The following is a 5,579-nucleotide window of genomic DNA, read 5'->3' as shown; positions in this document are numbered from 1 at the left end:
GGTTAGGGTTAGCGTTAGCGTTAGGGATAGGGTTAGGGATAGGTTTAGGGTTAGCGTTAGGGTTAGGGTTAGGGTTAGGTTTAGCTTTAGCGTTAGCTTTAGGGTTAGGGTTAGGGTTAGGGTTAGTGTCAGGGTTAGGGTTAGGGTTAGAGTTAGGGTTAGGGTTAGGGTTAACTTTAGGGTTAGGGTTAGGGTTAGGCTTAGCGTTAGGGTTAGGGTTAGGGTTAGGGTTAGCGTCAGGGTTAGGGTTAGGGTTAGGGTTAGCGTTAGGGTTAGGGTTAGGGTTAGCGTTAGGGTTAGGGTTAGGGTTAGCGATAAGGTTTGGGTTAGGGTTAGGGTTAGGGTTAGGGTTAGCGTTAGGGTTAGGGTTAGGGTTAGGGTTAGCGTTAGGGTTAGGTTTAGGGTTAGGATTAGGGTTCTCCTTAGCGTTAGGGTTAGGTTTAGGGTTAGGGTTAGGGTTAGGGTTAGCGTTAGGTTTAGGGTTAGCGTTAGCGTTAGGGTTAAGGTTAGGTTTAGGGTTAGCGTTAGGGTTAGGTTTAGGGTTAGTGTTAGGGTTACGGTTAGGGTTAGGGTTAGCGTTAGGGTTAGGGTTAGGGTTAGGTTTAGCGTTAGGGTTAGGGTTAGAGTTAGGGTTAGCGTTAGGGTTCGCGTTAGGGTTAGGGTTTGCCCAGGCTGCTCCTCTGGATTCAAGAAGCAAACCCAGGGCAGGGGAGTTGGGGCTGGCGAGGGTGTGGCTGTGGGGAAGGGCAGGTGACTGGATCCAGGGAGCCGAGCCCCTGCCCTGCAGACTCTCCTCAAAGGTTTGTGGGAAGAGGAAACAGTGAAGGACTCATCTTTTCCTGACACATGTCTACAGGCCTCTGTCACGGTTCTCTTTAAGGCAGGGGTAGCATCTAGGGGAATAAGCAACCCCAGCCAGTTTTCTGGTACCCCCGGATGCAGTGACCCTCACTGTTGGGCTGCCAACTCCCACAGTGTCTTCAGCTGCTTCCAGAGCCTCCCCTGCATCACACCCAGCTGCTCTGAGACCTCAGTTACAAGGATCTACATATAACTTCCTCCCTGGAGGATGGACAACAGAAAAGTGGTGAAGGGAGACAAAAAATGTAAGATCTGACAAATTATCAAGGGTTCATGAGTGAGGGGGGAAAAGGGAGGGCGGAGAAAAATGAGGACATGATGCCAAGGCCTTAAGTGGAGAGCAAATGTTTTGAGAATGATGAGGGCAATGAATGTACGGATGTGCTTTACACAACTGATGTATGTATGGATTGTGATAAGAGTTGTATGTGCCCCTAATAAAATGATTTTAAAAAATTAAATCATTTAAATTTCTTAGGACAATGCCATTTGTATTTCAAAGCAACATTCACGAAAACTATTTTTCACCTTCACTATCTTCTATTTAGTTTTAAACAGTGCAAAAACAATTCTTATGCCTTTTTATGAGATGTAATGCAAGTAGACATAAATTTATGCATAATTAAAAATGTGAATGAACAAAATATTTTGTTAAAAAATTTGAACTTTTGTGAAAATCATCGAAAGCATATAGCATTTTATTGAAGGGTTGGGAATGTTTTCCTCTATTTTATTCTAGTATTTGGTCTGAGGTTCTTACGGCATATTCTGATTGTTGTCGTGTAAGAGAATGTACATTCCATATAAGAGAAAACTTTCCTTATAATATTTTCCTATCCATTGCTTCCTGCTGTATCTCTCATTTGTTCTTTTATCATTTTTTTCCTATAAAACGCCCAGGCTGCTTAATTTTATGCTTATTAATCATTTATATAAGTTAGGAAAATATTTATTATATATATATTTTTATTAAAAATCTTTTATTGGAGACTCTTACAACTTTTGTTGCAATCCATATTGATTGCATCAGGCATTTTGTACATATGTTGCCTTCATTCATTTATAGCCATTTTTTTCTTTTTTAAAATCATTTTATTGGGGCTCATACAACTCATCACAATCCATACATACACCAATTGTGTAAAGCACACTTATACATTCGTTGCCTTCATCACTCTCAAAATTTGCTTTCCGCTTGGGTTCCTGGAATCAGCTCATTTCCCCTTTCCCCTATCCCCTTCTCACCCTGCTCCTCTTCCCTCATGAACCCTTAATAATTTATACATTATTATTTTCTCTTATCTTACACTGCATGGCGTCTCCCATCACCCAATTTTCTGTTGCCCATCTCCCAGGGGGGAAGTTATATGTAGATCCTTGTGATCGGTTTCCCATTTCTATACCCACTTCCCTCCCAGTATCGCCACTCTCACCGCTGGTCCTGGGGGGGTTCATCTGTCCTGGATTCCCTGTGTTTCCAGTTCCCGTCTGTACCGCTGTGTATCTTCTGGTCTAACCAGGTTTGCAAGGTAGAATTGGGATCATGAGAGGTGGGGGGAGGAAGCGTTTAATAACTAGAGGAAGGTTGTGAGTTTCATTATTGCTATACTGAACCCTGAGTGACTCATCTCCTTCCCACTACCCCTCCGCAAGGGATGTCCAGTTGTCTACAGGTGGGCATTGGTCCCCCGTCATGTACTCCCCTCATTCACGATGATATAATCCCACCTCCCACCTTTGTTGCTTGAAAACTGGTCCCCTCAGCCCTTCATGATCACACATGTTCGTGTGATGCTTCCATGTGGGCTTTGTTGCTTCTGGGCCAGCTTGTTTACTTTCAAGCCTCTAAGACCCAGGACACTATATCGCTTGATAGCCGGCCACCATCAGCCTTCTTCACCACACATACTTATGCACACATTCATCTTCAGCGTTTATGTGGGGAAGGTGATCACACAATGATGGTTTTTGTTCTTTGGTGTCTGCTACCTGATCCCTTCAACACCTCGTGCTCACTTAGGCTTGTGTGCTTCTTCTCTGTGGGCTTTGTTGCTTCTGAGCTAGATTTCAGCCTGTTTGCCTTCAAGCCTTTAAGACCCCCAGAGTTTCATTATATTGTGCAGAGAGTGGCTATGAGCCAAACCCACTAGACTGCACCCAACAACAGTAACAACAGGACTTGTGCTTCTAACAATATGCTGAAGAAGACCTTAAGAGAATCTCCCCTTCGTTTAGAGCAGCGGCTCTCGACCTGTGGGTCATGTCTACTTAGGGGGTCAAACAGCCCTTTCATGGGGTGGCCTGAATTATAGCAGTAGCAAAATTACAGCTATGATGTAGCAACAAAAATAATTGTATGGTTGGTTGGTCACGACTACATGAGGAACTGGATGAAAGGGTCGTGAGTAAGAATGTTGAAAACCACTGTCCAAGAGGAAGACTCAATTCTTGATACAGTTGAAGGGCAACAAAATAGACTCAGCCCCAATATAGATGGGATAGCACAGTGGCTGCAACAATAAACACAAGCCAAAGAAACACTGCAAGGATGGCACAAGATGGGGCAGTGTTTCATTATATTGACATAGAGTTGTTATGAGTCAAAACACACAAGAAAAAAAAAACAGGACTTGTTTTTCTAACAATGTACCTAAGTAGACCTTAAGAGAATCTCCTATTAGTTTAGCGCAGCGGGCCTCAAACTGAAGGTCGTGACCCCTTTTGGGGGATGAATGACCCTTTCACGGCAGTGGACCGTTCATTAAAGTGGAAAAATTAGAGTTATGATGTAGCAATGAAAATAATTTCATGATTTGGCAGTCACCACTACATGAGGAATGGTATGAAAGAGTCGTGGCATTAGGAAGGTTGAGAACCACTTCTCTAGGGCAAGACACAAATCTGGTACAGAAGGGAAGGAAGATAGCGGCAGTCTCCAACAAGTTGGATTAGCACAGTGGCTGCAACACTGAGGCCAAGCACACAAGCACGGTGAGGGTGGCACAGGTCAGGGCAGCTAAGAGTCAAAACCCACTCGACAGAACTTAATGACAATAACTACAGGACGTGTACTTCTAACAATATGCTGAACTAGATCTTAAGAGAAACTCCTCTAAATTTAGAGCAGTGGTTCTTAACTTGTGGGTCGCGACCCCCTCTCACAGGTGTTGCCCAATTCATAACAGTAGTGAAATCACAGTAATGGAGTAACAATGGAAAAAAAAATTACTGTTGGAGGATCACCACAACATTAAGAATTGTATAAAGGAGCCATGCCATTAAGAAGGTTCAGAAACACTGCCCGAGAGGAATACACAAAACGTGGTACTGCAGAAGGGCAGCAAGTGAGAGGCAGACCCTACAAGATGGAATAGCTCAGTGGCTGCAACAATGAGTGCCATCAACGAACCACTGTGAGGACGGCACAGGACGGGGCAGCGTTTCATTATCTTGTGCTTAGAGTTGCTGAGAGTCAAAACGCACTCGACGGCAACTAACAGCAACACAAAAAGTACTTGAGCTTCTAACAATATGCTGATGTAGATCTTAAGAGAAACTCCTCTTAGTTTAGTGCAGGGTTCTCAGCCTATGAATCACGAACCCTTTTGGGGAGTGAGTGGGTTGAATGACCCTTTCACAAGGGTTGCCTGATTCATAAGATTAGCAAAATTACAGTTATGAAATATCAGCGAAAATTTTGTATGACTGGGGGTCCACCACTATTTTGGGAACTGCATGAAAGGGTCGTGAATTTAGGAAGATTGAGAACCACTGTCCGAGAGGAAGACACAAATGTTGGTAGAGTAGAAGGGCAGCAAAGGAGAAGCAGCCCCTCCAAGTTGGAATAGCTCAGTGGCTGCAACAACCAGCGCAAGCAAAGAACCACTGTGAGGAATGCACAGGATGGGGGAGCATTTCGTTATATTTTGCATAGAGTTGCTATGAGCCAAAACCCACTTGAAGGCACCTAAATAAAATAACAACAGGACTTTTGCTTCTAACAATGTGCTGAAATATATCTTATGAGACATTCTTCATAGTTTGGAGCAGAGATTCTCAACCTGTGGGTCATGACTCCATTAGGGTGATGAACTACCCTTGCACAGGGGTGTCCCACTTCATAGCAATAGCTACATTACAGTTATGAAGTAGCAATGACGATAAATTTATGACTGGGATTGAACCCACTACATGAGCAGTGGTATAAAAGGCCTGTGGCATTATAAGAAGGTTGAGAGCCACTGTCCTTGAGCAAGACAGAAATCTTGGCAGAGCAGAAAGGCAGCAAATGAGAGGCAGACCCCCAGATGATAGATTAGCGCAGTGGCTGCAACCATGAGTGCAGACAAGAAACCACTGTGAGGATGGCACAGGACGGGGCAGCGTTTCATTATCTTGTGCGTAGAGTTGCTGAGAATCGAAACCCACTGGGCAACACCTAACAACAATCACTGTAGGACTCATGCTTTTCACAATATGGTGCTGTAGATCCTAAGAGAAACTCCTCTTAGTTTAGAGCAGTGGTTCTCAACTTGTGGGTCACGAGCCCTTTGGGGGGGTCAAATGACCCTTTCACAGTGGAGGCCTGATTCATAACTGTAGCAAAATTAAAGTTACAAAGTAGCAATGAAAATAATTTTATGATTGGGGGTTCATCACTACATGAGGAAATGAATGAAAGGGCAGTAGAGGGGCAGCAAAAGAGAGGCAGCCCCCCA

This window comes from Tenrec ecaudatus, assembly GCF_050624435.1.
Source record: "Tenrec ecaudatus isolate mTenEca1 chromosome 17 unlocalized genomic scaffold, mTenEca1.hap1 SUPER_17_unloc_2, whole genome shotgun sequence".
NCBI classification, from domain to species: domain Eukaryota; kingdom Metazoa; phylum Chordata; class Mammalia; order Afrosoricida; family Tenrecidae; genus Tenrec; species Tenrec ecaudatus.
The sequence above is the reverse complement of the archived record's forward strand: the minus strand, read 5'-3'. Positions refer to the sequence as shown.